This window comes from Canis aureus, unplaced genomic scaffold, assembly GCF_053574225.1.
Source record: "Canis aureus isolate CA01 unplaced genomic scaffold, VMU_Caureus_v.1.0 NW_027326446.1_RagTag, whole genome shotgun sequence".
NCBI classification, from domain to species: domain Eukaryota; kingdom Metazoa; phylum Chordata; class Mammalia; order Carnivora; family Canidae; genus Canis; species Canis aureus.
In genome coordinates this window covers 169,811-185,398 of record NW_027554416.1, presented here as the reverse complement: position 1 = coordinate 185,398, position 15,588 = coordinate 169,811, and the positions used below count along the sequence as shown (strand labels likewise).

General features: G+C 40.5%; 1 long non-coding RNA gene and 1 pseudogene across 1 annotated transcript; both read right to left on the bottom strand.

Annotated features, from left to right (window-relative positions):
* Nucleotides 1-6,159: 6,159 nt before the first annotated feature.
* Nucleotides 6,160-14,455, bottom strand: LOC144309505 (uncharacterized). The gene is made up of 3 exons (XR_013375469.1): nucleotides 14,319-14,455; nucleotides 13,582-13,676; nucleotides 6,160-6,462 (listed from the first exon to the last, which is right to left on the bottom strand). It is a non-coding gene; the product is annotated as an uncharacterized LOC144309505 (long non-coding RNA).
* Nucleotides 9,274-10,112, bottom strand: LOC144309500 (peroxisomal trans-2-enoyl-CoA reductase pseudogene; annotated as a pseudogene).
* Nucleotides 14,456-15,588: the final 1,133 nt, after the last annotated feature.

Sequence of the window (15,588 nt, the reverse complement as noted above, 5' to 3'; positions counted from 1 at the left end):
TTCTGATATTTCCCACACATTTCTTCTCCCTTCCCTTATATTCCCTTTCACTATTATTTATATTCCCCAAATGAATGAGAACATATAATGTTTGTCCTTCTCCGACTGACTTACTTCACTCAGCATAATACCCTCCAGTTCCATCCACGTTGAAGCAAATGGTGGGTATTTGTCATTTCTAATAGCTGAGTAATATTCCATTGTATACATAGACCACATCTTCTTTATCCATTCATCTTTCGTTGGACACCGAGGCTCCTTCTACAGTTTGGCTATCGTGGCCATTGCTGCTATAAACATCGGGGTGCAGGTGTCCCTGCATTTCACTGCATCTGTATCTTTGGGGTAAATCCCCAATAGTGCAATTGCTGGGTCGTAGGGCAGGTCTATTTTTAACTCTTTGAGGAACCTCCACACAGATTTCCAGAGTGGCTGCACCAGTTCACATTCCCACCAACAGTGTAAGAGGGTTCCCTTTTCTCTGCATCCCCTCCAACATTTGTTGTTTCCTGCCTTGTTAATTTGCCCCATTCTCACCGGTGTGAGGTGGTATCTCATTGTGGTTTTGATTTGTATTTCCCTGATGGCAAGTGATGCAGAGCATTTTCTCATGTGCATGTTGGCCATGTCTATGTCTTCCTCTGTGAGATTTCTGTTCCTGTCTTTTGCCCATTTCATGATTGGATTGTTTGTTTCTTTGGTGTTGAGTTTAATAAGTTCTTTATAGATCTTGGAAACTAGCCCTTTATCTGATATGTCATTTGCAAATATCTTCTCCCATTCTGTAGGTTGTCTTTGAGTTTTGTTGACTGTATCCTTTGCTGTGCAAAAGCTTCTTATCTTGATTAAGTCCCAATAGTTCATTTTTGCTTTTGTTTCTTTTGCCTTCGTGGATGTATCTTGCAAGAAGTTACTATGGCCGAGTTCAAAAAGGGTGTTGCCTGTGTTCTTCTCTAGGATTTTGATGGAATCATGTCTCACATTTAGATCTCTCATCCATTTTGAGTTTATCTTTGTGTATGGTGAAAGAGAGTGGTCTAGTTTCATTCTTCTGCATGTGGATGTCCAATTTTCCCAGCACCATTTATTGAAGAGACTGTCTTTCTTCCAGTGGATAGTCTTTCCTCCTTTACCGAATATTAGTTGACCATAAAGTTCAGGGTCCACTTCTGGATTCTCTATTCTGTTCCACTGATCTATGTGTCTGTTTTTGTGCCAGTACCACACTGTCTTGATGACCACAGCTTTGTAGTACAACCTGAAATCTGGCATTGTGATGCCCCCAGCTATGGTTTTCTTTTTTAAAATTCCCCTGGCTATTCGGGGTCTTTTCTGATTCCACACAAATCTTAAAATAATTTGTTCTAACTCTCTGAAGAAAGTCCATGGTATTTTGATAGGGATTGCATTAAACGTGTATATTGCCCTGGGTAACATTGACATTTTCACAATATTAATTCTGCCAATCCATGAGCATGGAATATTTTTCCATCTCTTTGTGTCTTCCTCAATTTCTTTCAGAAGTGTTCTATAGTTTTGAGGGTATAGATCCTTTACATCTTTGGTTAGGTTTATTCCTAGGTATCTTATGCTTTTGGGTGCAATTGTAAATGGGATTGACTCCTTAATTTCTCTTTCTTCAGTCTCATTGTTAGTGTATAGAAATGCCACTGACTTCTGGGCATTGATTTTGTATCCTGCCACGCTACCGAATTGCTGTATGAGTTCTAGCAATCTTGGGGTGGAGACTTTTGGGTTTTCTATGTAGAGTATCATGTCATCGGCGAAGAGGGAGAGTTTGACTTCTTCTTTGCCAATTTGAATGCCTTTAATGTCTTTTTGTTGTCTGATTGCTGAGGCTAGGACTTCCAGTACTATGTTGAACAGCAGTGGTGAGAGTGGACATCCCTGTCTTGTTCCTGATCTTAGGGGAAAGGCTCCCAGTGCTTCCCCATTGAGAATGATATTTGCTGTGGGCTTTTCATAGATGGCTTTTAAGATGTCGAGGAATGTTCCCTCTATCCCTACACTCTGAAGAGTTTTGATCAGGAATGGATGCTGTATTTTGTCAAATGCTTTCTCTGCATCCAATGAGAGGATCATATGGTTCTTGGTTTTTCTCTTGCTGATATGATGAATCACATTGATTGTTTTACGGGTGTTGAACCAGCCTTGTGTCCCAGGGATAAATCCTACTTGGTCATGGTGAATAATTTTTTTAATGTACTGTTGGATCCTATTGGCCAGTATCTTGTTGAGAATTTTTGCATCCATGTTCATCAGGGATATTGGTCTGTAATTCTCCTTTTTGGTGGGGTCTTTGTCTGGTTTTGGAATTAAGGTGATGCTGGCCTCATAGAACGAATTTGGAAGTACTCCATCTCTTTCTATCTTTCCAAACAGCTTTAGGAGAATAGGTATGGTTTCTTCTTTAAACGTTTGATAAAATTCCCCTGGGAAGCCATCTGGCCCTGGACTCTTGTGTCTTGGGAGGTTTTTGATGACTGCTTCAATTTCCTCCCTGGTTATTGGCCTGGTCAGGTTTTCTATTTCTTCCTGTTCCAGTTTTGGTAGTTTGTGGCTTTCCAGGAATGCGTCCATTTCTTCTAGATTGCCTAATTTATTGGCGTATAGCTGTTCATAATATGTTTTTAAAATCGTTTGTATTTCCTTGGTGTTGGTAGTGATCTCTCCTTTCTCATTCATGATTTTATTAATTTGAGTCTTCTCTCTCTTCTTTTTAATAAGGCTGGCTAATGGTTTATCTATCTTGTTAATTCTTTCAAAGAACCAACTCCTGGTTTTGTTGATCTGTTCCACAGTTCTTCTGGTCTCGATTTCGTTGAGTTCTGCTCGAATCTTTATTAACTCCCTTCTTCTCTTGGGTGTAGGATCTATTTGCTGTTTTTTCTCTAGCTCCTTTATGTGTAAGGTTAGCTTTTGTATTTGAGTTCTTTCCAGTTTTTGAATGGATGCTTGTATTGCGATGTATTTCCCCCTTAGGACTGCTTTTGCTGCATCCCAAAGATTTTGAACGGTTGTATCTTCATTCTCATTAGTTTCCATGAATCTTTTTAATTCTTCCTTAATTTCCTGGTTGACCCTTTTATCTTTTAGCAGGATGGTCCTTAACCGGAGGTTTTCTTTCTTCACTCATGAAGCATCAGGTTAATTTCAGGTCACTTATATTCTTTCCACGGCCTAAACCCTCCTTTCTTCCTAGGCTTCCTAGGCTTTCTTCCTACACTTCCTAGGGAAGTGTAGCCCCATCCCATTACCCTCCAAGGCCACCCAGGCTACAGAGCAGATCTTTGTGCTGTGACAGAGATTTTCTAGACCCGTGCTGTCTGATGTGAAAGCCATGAGACACATGTGACAACAGACCACTTGAAATGTGGCTCATGGGACTAACTCAATTTTTAGTTTTATTTAATTTCAATTAATAGCTACATGTAGCTACATGCTACATTTTTGGACAGTACAAAACTAGAATCTATAGAAGTCAGAGACAGGAAACATTCATTCGTAATCTCACCAAGCTATGAAATCCACTCCTATGATGCTATTATGGCGTTGGCAAGAAAACTGAGAAATATAATATGTCCCTTTTTAAGGAACAGTGAATATTGGCAATTATTGGCCAATCTCACTTTTGTATAAAGATATTTATTTATTTATTTATTCATTCATTCATTCATGAGAGACAGAGAGAGAGAGAGAGAGAGAGAGAGGCGCAGAAGCAGGCTCCATGCCAGGAGCCCGACACAGGACTCAATCCCAGGACTCCAGGATCACGCCCTGGGCCAAAGGCAGTTGCCAAACCGCTGAGCCACCCAGGGATCCCCTCACTTTTGAAGCTGGATGTAAAAGTCCTAAACAATGAAACACTGACAAATCGTTCTCTTAAAAAGATGATCATGTATGATTGATACCAGGAATGCAAGAAGGGTTAATGTCATTAATTATTTAACTGTGTCAATGGCGACAGGAAAATCAAGTAAGGGATAGGAAGAAAATTCCTGAACCTGATATTTAGTAGTGGTGTTCTATATACACTGCCTTTAAAGTCAAATAAGAGCCACCATTCACATCCTGCACACCTGATGCACCCTGCACGTCCAATTCAGGGAGTGTCACTGATCCAGGGCCCACCCTGTTGCCCACAAGAATCCCTGGCAGCCTGGAGCAAGGGCCACACCTCACATGTGTTGCTCTGCACCAAGGACTGCGTGCAACAGACTAGCTCCTGGGAGACACTTTGGTTTGAGGACTTGCCAAGGACTTTGCTGAACCTGCTTGAGAGTGCCTGGTGGATCTGGCACACTTCCACCTCACCTTGCCTCCCTAATTGCCTCATCGCCTATGTCCATCTGTAGCTCTCCAAGCCTTCCTTGGCTCCTTCCTCATTTTCCTTCATAGACAACTCCCCTAGTAAAATCCTTGCACATTTTCCTATCTTAGCATCTGGTTCCTGTGGGGCCTGGACTAACTCAGATGTCATATCGCCGCTTCTATTCAACACTGTACTGGACATCCTGTCACACTTTTACAAGGAAAAAGGTTGTATGAGAACAGGAAAAGAAGAAACAAAAGTGCTAATAAATGTAGATCATATGACTCTTTACACAGGAAATCCAAGACAATCCTAGACAAACCTACAGAATAATAGAGTTCAGCCAGGTTGTGTCACATAAGATTGACATATAGACATCAGTGGTGCTAGTATGTATCAGTAACAACCATTGGAAAAATGTAATCGTCATGATTATAAGGTCCCAATCACAAGTGTACTAGATGGTCCTTAATAAAAGCAACAACAACAACAACAACAACAACAAAATAAATAAATAAATAAATAAAAGCAACAAATGTTTCTCAAGATGTCTTTAAAAGATTTCAAAATTTTGGACCAGAGTATATATAACGTGACAATCACTTAAATTGACTTTTAACTTTCTTATAAGTTTTAGATAATAACAACCATAACACACAGATTGTTAAGACAGCAAAAGGACACTGCTGGGGGGCTGCATGGTGGTGCAGTCAGTTGAGCGTCCAACTCTTGGTTTCTCCCAGGGGTTGTGGGATTGAGCCCTGCAGAGGGCTCCAGGCTCTGCGCTCTGCATATAGTTTGCTTGAGACCCTCTTTCCCTCTTCTTCTGCCCCTCCCCACCACCCTCTTGGGCTCTCATAAATAAATAAATAAATAAATAAATAAATAAATAAATAAATAAATAAATAAAGTAATTAAAAAAGTACACTGTTGGGAGAAATAATTTTTTTGGGGGGGGGAGAAATAATTAAATAAAATCTCCTGTCAGGGGATCCCTGGGTGGCTCAGCGGTTTAGCACCTGCCTTTGGCCCAGGGCGGGATCCTGGAGTCCCGGGATCGAGTCCCACGTCAGGCTCCCAGCATGGAGCCTGCTTCTCCCTCCTCCTGTGTCTCTGCCTCTCTCTCTCTCTCTGTCTATCATAAATAAATAACTCTTTAAAAAAAATCTCCTGTCAACCCAGTACAACCCCTTCACAAAATGTAGACAAGAATGAAAGTTTTGTTATTAAGCATTAAACCAGACCATGATGCATATCACAGGCATTCAGCTAAAGAAATTGGAATGATAAAGAAATCTCACCCTTTTAGATAGCTAGGCAGAAACAATCCATTACATACATACAACTGTCTTAGTCCAAAGGAAAAATTAAAACTTGGAGCCAAGTGCTTGGACAAAACTTCCACAGAGTTAGGGAGACAGAACCCCACACTCCTCTGTGTTCACCTTTCACAGAGGTGGCTCCAGAAAGACACACCTAGAATGCAAAACTGGCAAAAGGCTTGTTCAGCTTTTTAAAAGATTACATATGTGTGAAAAGAACAAAGAAGATTAGGATCACAAATTTTCAAAAGGAAATGCTGGAAAGAAAAGCAGGGGAAGAAAGTGTTCTTTCCCTTTTGGCACGAGGGACACATCAAAGTTCTTGAGACTAAAGCAAAGTTATTTGTTTTGTATATTTTTTAATTGGAGTTCAATTTGCCAACATATAGTATAACATCCAGTGCTCATCCCGTCAAGCGCCCCCCTCTGTGCCCATCACCCAGTCCCCCCGTCCCCCCGCCCCTTCCACTACCCCTTGTTTGTTTCCCAGAGTTAGGCGTCTCTCATGTGCTGTCACCCTCTATGATATTTCCCACTCATTTTCTCTCCTTTCCCCTATAATCCCTTTCACTATTTTTTATATTTCCCGAATGAATGAAACCATATAACGTTTGTCCTTCTCCAAATGACTTACTTCACTCAGTGTAATACCCTCCAGTTCTATTCATGTTGAAGCAAATGGTGAGTATTCATTGTTTCTAATGGCTGAGTAATATTCCATTGTATACATAGACCACGTCTTCTTTATCCATTCGTCTGTCGATGGACACCGAGGCTCCTGCCACAGTTTGGCTATTGTGGACATTGCTGTAAAGTAAAGTTTTTAGTTAGAGGCAAATTCATAGTCAGATTCTTCAATTACTAAAGAACACCGAACATATAAACTCTACAATTCATTTAATAAGAATAAAATCAACCACAAAGGCAGCAGAAGAAAGGGCATAATTACGAGCACTTGAAGATAAAATAATTAGCAGAAAAACAGCATTAGGAGAAAAATAGGCAGACTGTAAAGAAGAGAAAAAGAACTAATCAGAATTAGAAATGGCAAAGTGACTATACCTATGGACACGGATCATATCATGAGAACCAAGAGAAACAAAGACAGAACGAGCAGCACTATCAGTATTTTGTTGATGTTTGAATTAGGACAAGCATACACACTATCAACATTGGGAAAGCTGCGGCCAATGCAATATGACATGTAATGCTGGTGCTCTCAATAGCAATTAAAAGAAAAAGAGAAAAAACCCATGTATTTCAGTGGAAAACTATGCATCCTTTATAATGTATACCCTTTTAGATTATCAGATTCTAGATTATCAGCTCAGATTCCTGTTCATTATCTTTGTGCGATTTTGTAACTCCTTGTATGTTGTAGGTAACTGATAGATATATAATTCTATCTAGCCTGGTAGTGACTTTCCGCTAATTTCCACCTGTGGAAAAGCAGTTTTATCTTTATTCATAATTCATCTCACCATCCCTTTATGTCATATAACTGCACTGATTGGATTCTTCTTTTGAATTTGCTATAACATCTGCCTCATATATTCACTTTATAACTCTATATGAGAGTCATGATTCTACCTTTTTTACCAATAGAAAGCTAAAAGAAAAAAAAATTTTAAAGGCTAATATAATAAGAATATTTTTATTGATGTGACTGGATGGGAATGTTGAGTATATCCAGCAAGAACTGAATAGTAAATGTACAATGGCAAAGTAACTTAGACACATGAAAGAAACCACACCCTAACCAGGCTATCACTAGGGATGACATTAATAATAAATATGTGAAATAAAATTAAGAATAGCAAATTATTGATGTAATGGAATAAAATTAACAAAACTAAAGACTTGTCAATGGGCAGAAAGCAAATATTGAAAAGATATAAATTCTTAACTTATTGTTATAATCAGAATATTTTTGGTAATCTGTCTAAATAATTATAACTTTAATCTAGAAGAAACAACAAAATAAGAGAATGCTAAAAGATACTAACTTTACCAGATATTTGCATAAAGTAATATTGACCCAAGAACAAAAACCAACTGATGAACATAAATAAAGGAAGCTCTCCCAAGAGCTCACTGTATTATTGAAGGATCTAGTCTTCAGGGGATCCCTGCATGGCTCAGGGGTTTGGCGCCTACCTTCAGCCCAGGGCGCCATCCTGGAGTCCCAGGATCGGGTCCCGCATCGGGCTCCCTGCAAAGAGCATGCTTCTCCCTCTGCCTGTGTCTCTGCCTCTCTCTCTGTCTATCATGAATAAATAAATAAAATCTTAAAAAAAAGAAGGATCTAGTCTTCAGTATCCAGATTGTTGACTACAGATAGCTAAGACAAAAAGACGAGCTTCTTTGGAGAAGATTCCAGTGAAAGGTGGCTCAGCAAAGTGAGGGAAACTGCCTGTCACAGTTAAGGTTTAGGCAGCAGGAGAATCTGGCAGCTAACTCTTCGTCCTCCAACCTCCACTCTCAGAGCTTTCCCACAAATCCAGCAGCAACAAACCCTCCGCAATGCTTCCCTGTCTCAGGGACACCTGGGTGGCTCAGGGGTTGAGCGCCTGCCTTGGGCCCAGGGCATGATCCCGGATTCCCCGGATCGAGTCCCACGTCGGGCTCCCTGCATGGAGCCTGCTTCTCCCTCTGCCTGTGTCTCTGCCTCTCTCTCTCCCCCCCCACCCCGTGTCTCTCATGAATAAATAAAATCTTTAAAATAAAATGCTCCTCTCTTCACAAACATCGGATAGCTTTGAGAGAGATGAATTTGTAAGATGCGGGCAGCCCCGGTGGCGCAGCGGTTTGGCGCCGCCTGCAGCCTGGGGTGTGATCCTGGAAGCCCGGGATCGAGTCCCGCGTCGGGCACCCTGCATGGAGCCTGCTTCTCCCTCTCCCTCTGCCTGTGTCTCTGCCTCTCTCTCTGTGTCTATGAATAAATAAATAAAATCTTTTAAAAAAAAGAATTTGTAAGATGCATCACATAGGAAAGAAAAAAATCCACTACCAATAAAACACCCAGTGAGGGTAAGGCCCATACTGATTACTGAGATGCCAATCCCTGATGTATCCATGATGCACAATGAATAGGACTTTTTGGTAGGTGGATGTATAGCGTGAAAAAATAATTTTCTAGAGGGACACCTGGGTGGCTCAGCCGTTGAGTGCCTGCCTTCGGCCCAGGGCGTGATCCTGGAATCCTTGGTTCGAGTCCCACATTGGGCTCCCGGCATGGAGCCTGCTTCTCCCTCTGCCTGTGTCTCTGCCTCTCTCTCTGTGTGTCTCTCATGAATAAATAAATAAAGTCTTTAAAAAATAATAAATAAAGTATGTTAATTTCATTCATAAAAAAGTCTTTAAACACAGGCTAAACAACATTGGTTGGGGCTTAAGAATGCATTTATTTCAGGAATAGTTTCTGCTTGGGCATAACTGATAACATTCAAAAGGCAGAAAGTGATTTTTCCGTACAAATTATTATAACTCTAAAGTACCAAAGGCCATTCTGGAGATACTAAGACATTTGGGGATAAAAAACATATGTAGTTTCCATAGCTTGGCTTTATTCCTGAAAGACTCCCTCATCCTTTTGACAACAGAAATATCCCCCGCTCGCTAAGGCCAGTTGTATATCAAACACTCCCATATACAAAGACTGGCCCCATCCCCATCCACCAATTTTCCAGTGATAAGAGAAGCTACAGGAGACAGCAGGAAGCAGACCAATAGGGAGATCTCTCAGGAACTCCAATTTGCTTCGCTGGAATTTTCTTAACCGTCCAAATACGTCTTTTGCCAAAGAGCCATAGTTGTCAATAGCAGTCAGGGAATAAATGACGCCAGGGGCAACACAGTTGCTCCTTACTCCGTTCTGGCCTATTCTACAGCCAAGGATTTGGTGAGATTGTAAACACCTGCTCTGGCAGCTGCACTATACACAAGTCCTGGAAATCCATTTTAAACAAGGATAATATTATTCAGAATGGATCCTCCATGCTCTTTCATCCAGGAGTTGTAAACTGCTCTCCACATGTAGAAGGTGCTCATCAATTTGGTTTCGATCACAGCATGCCATCCCTTTGCACTGATGTGTTTTGCAGGAGACCTGAACTGACCTCCTCCATTGTTTACAAAAAATTGATCTTACCATAAATATCTAAGGTGGATTTGACCAAATTGTTCACCGCCTTTTCTTTGCAGATGTTGCATTTTATGGGAGTGACCTGAGCCTGGTGGGCTCAGTTCATCTGCAGTAGATTTTAGTCAATCAAAGTTACGTGACGCAATGACCACATTACACCCCAGCTGCAAGATCTTGGTCATGATGGCCTTTCTGATACCTGTGTCCCCTCTGGTGATGATGGCCAGTTGGTCTTGCAGCAAGCCAGCAACCAGCCAGCTCTTGCCCTTGTCCCAAGTGCCCATCTCCACCAAGCATCTGAGTCTTAGGAGTGCTAAAGTCACTTACATGGTAAAAAAAAAAATAATAATAATAATAATATTTTTTACTTTATTCTTGAGAGACACATACACAGAGAGGCAGAGACATAGGCAGAGGGAGAAGCAGGCTTCCTGTAAGGAACCCAATGTGGGACTCCATCTCTGACCCCGGGATCATGCCGTGACCCGAAGGCAGAAGACACTCCACTCCTGAGCCATCCGGGTGTCCCTACAGGAAAATTTTTATGTTTAAAAAAAAAATCAATAGCCTGTCTAAATTATCTCATTTTATTAAAAATAGATTATCATTTTAAATACTGATATTCCGTCAGAAGTCTCTTATTGACAGTTATTTTGAATTTCAAACTATAAATAACCCAGAAATAAATTTTGTTAAATGCCTTTATCCAAATTTCAGGTTATTGAGTATATGCTTCCTTTACATCTTTTTCTCCTTTATGGAGATGATCATGTGGGATCTCTTCCTCTCTTTTGTGTCAATATGGTGAGGTTTGGTTTTGTCTTTTTTAAAGACTTTATTTATTCATGTCAGAGAGAGAGAGAGAGAGAGAGAGAGAGAGAGTGACAGGCGGAGGGAGAAGCAGGCTCCATGCAGGGAGCCCGATACGGGTTCGATCCTGGGTCTCCAGGATCAAGCCCTGGGCCGAAGGCAGGCGCTAAACTGCTGAGCCACCCAGAGATCCCTAATATGGTGGGTTTTATTAAAAGATTTCCTCATATTGGACTATCCTTGCATTTCTAGTATTTCTCACTTAGTCACATGCTATTATGACTATCAATGCCATTGCACCAGTATTTATCAATGAGATTCGTCTGTAATTTTCTTTTAGAGACCGTTTTGTGAATTTGTGTTTGGGATTTTTTTTTTTTAGTGAAATAGCTCTGTCAATTTTGATCTGTGTTGGACTTTGACTTGAATCTAGTGTGGTCTGGGGTGAATGAGCTGGCTGAATGACAGACCCTATCCTGTGATAGGTGGAAAGAGGATACTTCCGTGAAAAACTATGCATTGCTCATATCTTACTTGTTCAGTCTAGTCTTCACTATTTCCTAGTCTTTCATGGTTTTTAAGCTACTTCAGAAGACAAGTGATAGCAATGCAAAATAATTCTTGTCTCTGGACATGTACATTCTGTCCTATTCAATTGACTTCTCCTCACTAGCCGGTTAAATAAATCTTTAACACTTGTTCGTTTTTGTATCTGCATGAGTCATGATTTTATCATTTTTAAATAATCTATTTTTATTGTAAAAATATATTTATATTATGTATATTTATGTAAAATATACATAAAATTGCCATCTTAACCATTTTTTAAAATATGCGGGTCAGTGTTAAGCATTAAGCACATTATTGTGCACCCATCACCACCATCCATCCCCAGAACTCTTTCATCCTACTAAATTGAAATTGTACCCAGTAAATAATAACCCTCCATTCCTCTATCACCTAAGCTCCTGGGAAACCACCCTTCAACTTTCTGTCTTTATAAATTGGACCGCTCTACATATCTTTGTAAGTGTGCTAGGAGGAAACACTTCCTACCAATTCAGATGCAGTGATCTAGAGACTATTAATTAACTGACAGATTTGGGATCCCTGGGTGGCGCAGCGGTTTGGCACCTGCCTTTGGCCCAGGGCGCGATCCTGGAGACCCGGGATCGAATCCCACGTCAGGCTCCCGGTGCATGGAGCCTGCTTCTCCCTCTGCCTGTGTCTCTGCGTCTATCTCTCTCACTGTGTGCCTATCATAAATAAATAAAAAAATTAAAAAAAATTAACTGACAGATTTACAGGAGAAAAGACAAGATTAATTTACACACTCACGCAGGAGCATTCAGATGAAGAGGCTCCCTAAAGAGCTGGAGATAGACGTTTATATACCAACTGAACAGGGGAAAGCGATGGAAAGCAAAGAAAGAGCTTCTCTGGAAAAGACTAAGGAGCTTTTAGGAAAACAAATGGAAAGTATAATATTGTCATGTTTGCCACTTCTCAGATGCAAGTGGTCCAGGCTGAGAGTGAAACTACCCCAAAGAGGGATTTATGGCAGCTTCTCTCTCAGAAGGATAAGCCTTTAGTCAGATACATGAGACCCAGAAAGGCTTCTGCATTTGCTGTGTCATAAATGACTTCAGTTTAAAATAACCTTGCTCCAACTCAAGGGGTATAAGTGGATCCATACAAGTGGAATCATATAGTATTTGTCCTTCAGTGACTAGCTTATTTCATTTAGCATAATGTCCCCAAGGTTCATCCATGCTTACAATGTGTTAGGAATTACCTTCCTTTTAAAGACTGAAATAAAATTCTGCTGTACTTATATATTACATCGTGTTTATCCGTTCATCCATTGATGGACACTTGAGTTCCTTCCGCCTCTTAACTATTGTGAATAAATGTGCTTATGAATACAGCTGTACAAATTCTTCAAGACCCTCCTTTCAATTCTTTGGGGTATATACCCAGAAGTAAAATTGCTGGATATATATTTTTTAAGATCTTATTTATTTATTCATGAGAGACACACACAGAGAGAGAGAGAGAGAGAGAGAGAGAGAGGCAGAGACACAGGCAGAGGGAGAAGCAGGCTCCATGCACCGGGAGCCCGATGTGGGATTCGATCCCGGGTCTCCAGGATCGCGCCCTGGGCCAAAGGCAGGCGCCAAACCGCTGCGCCACCCATGGATCCCCCAAAAGGTTTTAATATTTAATTGTAAAGGTGGGCAATAAATCTAAATTGTGGTATCATTATGATTTTTTCTTTTTTAAAGAGTTTACTTATTTCTTTTAGAGAGAGAGAACACAAGTTGAGGAGGGAGAGGGACAAGCAGTCTCTGCACTGAATGTGGAGCCTGATGTGGGATTTGACCTCATGACCCTGAGATCATGCTCTGAGTCAAAATCAAGAGTTGGATGCTCAACCGAGACACCCAGGTGCTCCTCATTGTGATTCTTAAAACGAGAGATACACAGTGACTTATTTTTCATGGCAAATATTTTTAGATCCATAAAGCTTTATGGTAATTATCCATGTGTTATTTGTTTTGGTCATGCTGTCAAATTTGTAATAAAGCTTCTTAACCCAAAGGAAAAATAAAGTTATGTGTAGCAAAAAAATTTTTTCTCTCTGTAGTGTGTTTGAATCTATTAAGATATATATGCTCCAGGGGCATCTGGGAAGCTGTCAATTAAAATGTTTGCCTTTGGCTCAGGTCATTATGCCAGGGTCCTGGGATCAAGTCCCGTGTTGGGCCTGCCTGCTGCTCCCCCTACTATTCTTTCTCTGATTGATAGATAAATAGATAGATAAATAAATAATCTTTTTAAAACAGATATATATGCTCCAAACAAACCTTAAAGAAAAAACAGCAAAATGTTATTGGTTTCACTCTTCACACACTGCTATAAACATTCTCATTAGCTCACACAGTCCTTCCAGCTGGCTTACGTATACTTACTTCCCTTCGGCTTCAGGGATTGGGGGAATGGCTGGAAGTGCACACGAGGCTCTTTTTGTGATAAATTGTAAGCAGGCATACATTCAGCCAGAAGCCTTCCAGACTGGTCATATAAAAACATGGAGAGCAAAAAGAAAATGGAACTGAATGACTACCAAATTTCTACTCAGTACAGAACATTTTAGACTTACAACAGTAACTCTAAAAGCTCCCATTAAGCACGTTCAATATTAGTTTATAACCATTATCTCATTTAATCTTCACACACATACAATTTATGTGGTATATAGCATCTTAATTCCCATTTCAGAGCTGAGGAATGCTCTGCTTGAGGTCATGCAGCTAGTAATTGGAGCTAGGGGTTCTTAACATTGCATACTCTTTTCACCCTGGGGATGCTACTGAACTCAAAGGGCAGTTCTGAGGATTAGATGTGCTGAGGCACATTGTTTCCTTAGCCTCCTGCCTGCCATGGAGTAAGTAGTCATTATATGATCGCCATTAGTATTGAATCATTACTATTTAATATTAAATTATATTAATACAAATAAAACAATTAAGTTATTAATTGTGCATATCTGGGTCCTATGTATAGGTTTTCCAACCGTTTTATTCAATTCCTGTACTTCAAGATCATATAGCACACAAGTGAGAATATCTCCAACTTTGTGATTATAAATTAATAAAGGGTTAAGACTAGGAATACAGAAGTACTCACAGTTCAAATTTTAACTCACCATTTGTGAAATTGTGGGTCAGGATGATGTTGTAATAGGTAATAGGGCCATCCTAGTTGCTGGACAATGTTCTGGTCAGGAGTCCATCGGCAGCACTTTGGGATGGGTACTCCATTCTGGAGTCTGACTTTCAACACTTGCAGTCCAGAAACTCAACTTAGTCAGTCTATGGAAAATTACTGAGGCTCTTGGAAATTATTAAAATGAACCAAACTAACCAAATAAGTAATCTTTAAATCATATTATCAATTGCGTATATATAATTAGAGACATAGCTCTCCTAGAAGGGGCTATTCTATCCCCTTATTGTCCTAGCAATGAGAACAAATTCTTGCTCACAGGTGGTCCATTGGAAATCACTTCCCTAACCAGAGTTAGGGAATCTCCCTAACCAGAGTTCTTCCTCCCCAAATCTCTCCCCTATTATGTGTTTTGTTTTCTGGTAGCAGTTATCACTACCTAAAATTATCTTACTTCCTCCTAGATTGTCTGCCTTCCTCCATTAGAATGGCAGGTTCTCTGATGTTTGTTCACTGCCATATCCCTAACTTCTAGAACAGAGCTTGACACATAGCAGGAACTCAATATATGCTTGAATGAATTAATGTCATCCGGAGGTTGTAAACCCAAGTTAGATGCAAGTCAACTTAAGCTTCTTTCCCTCAACAGGAAATAGTTGCCCTGTCACTGAACTGAGTTTAGGGACAGTCCTCAGAGATGGGTCGGCCCCCTCGGACTCAGACCCCAGAGCAGGTGGAACCTGGCCCAGCCCAGTGATCTGTGTGTCTGCTCTCTCAGCTGCCCTCCAAAGCCCTGGGATCGACTTGCCACACTCACTTGCACCCTGAGCCACAGCTTCTGGTATAAGCAGAAACCACGGAGCCTCCCAGTTTCTCTTATTCCTTTCTTCAGGTTCAAGGACCCCTAAGGCTCTGGGTCCCTAGTTGGTGTTCTGGACCTAAAGATATGGGCATCTGCTTATATCTAACTCTAACCTGTTGTGGCCCAATGATCTCCTCCCTGCAACAAAGAAGGACTGAGATATGTAGATTGAGAACTGTGATCCTTCTTGGTTGTTAAAATAACTTACAAGTTATTATGGTACTAATTTTGGGGAACAGCAATGGATACTGAGTTTGTGCTTAATGCTCATCGACTGTTCCCCTCCCATATTCCCATTAAATATGTTTGAGAACTCAAAAGGCTAACTCCCAAGACCACCCTGAAATAGAGTCCTCCAGTCTTTTTTCTTTTTTTTTTTAAGATCTTA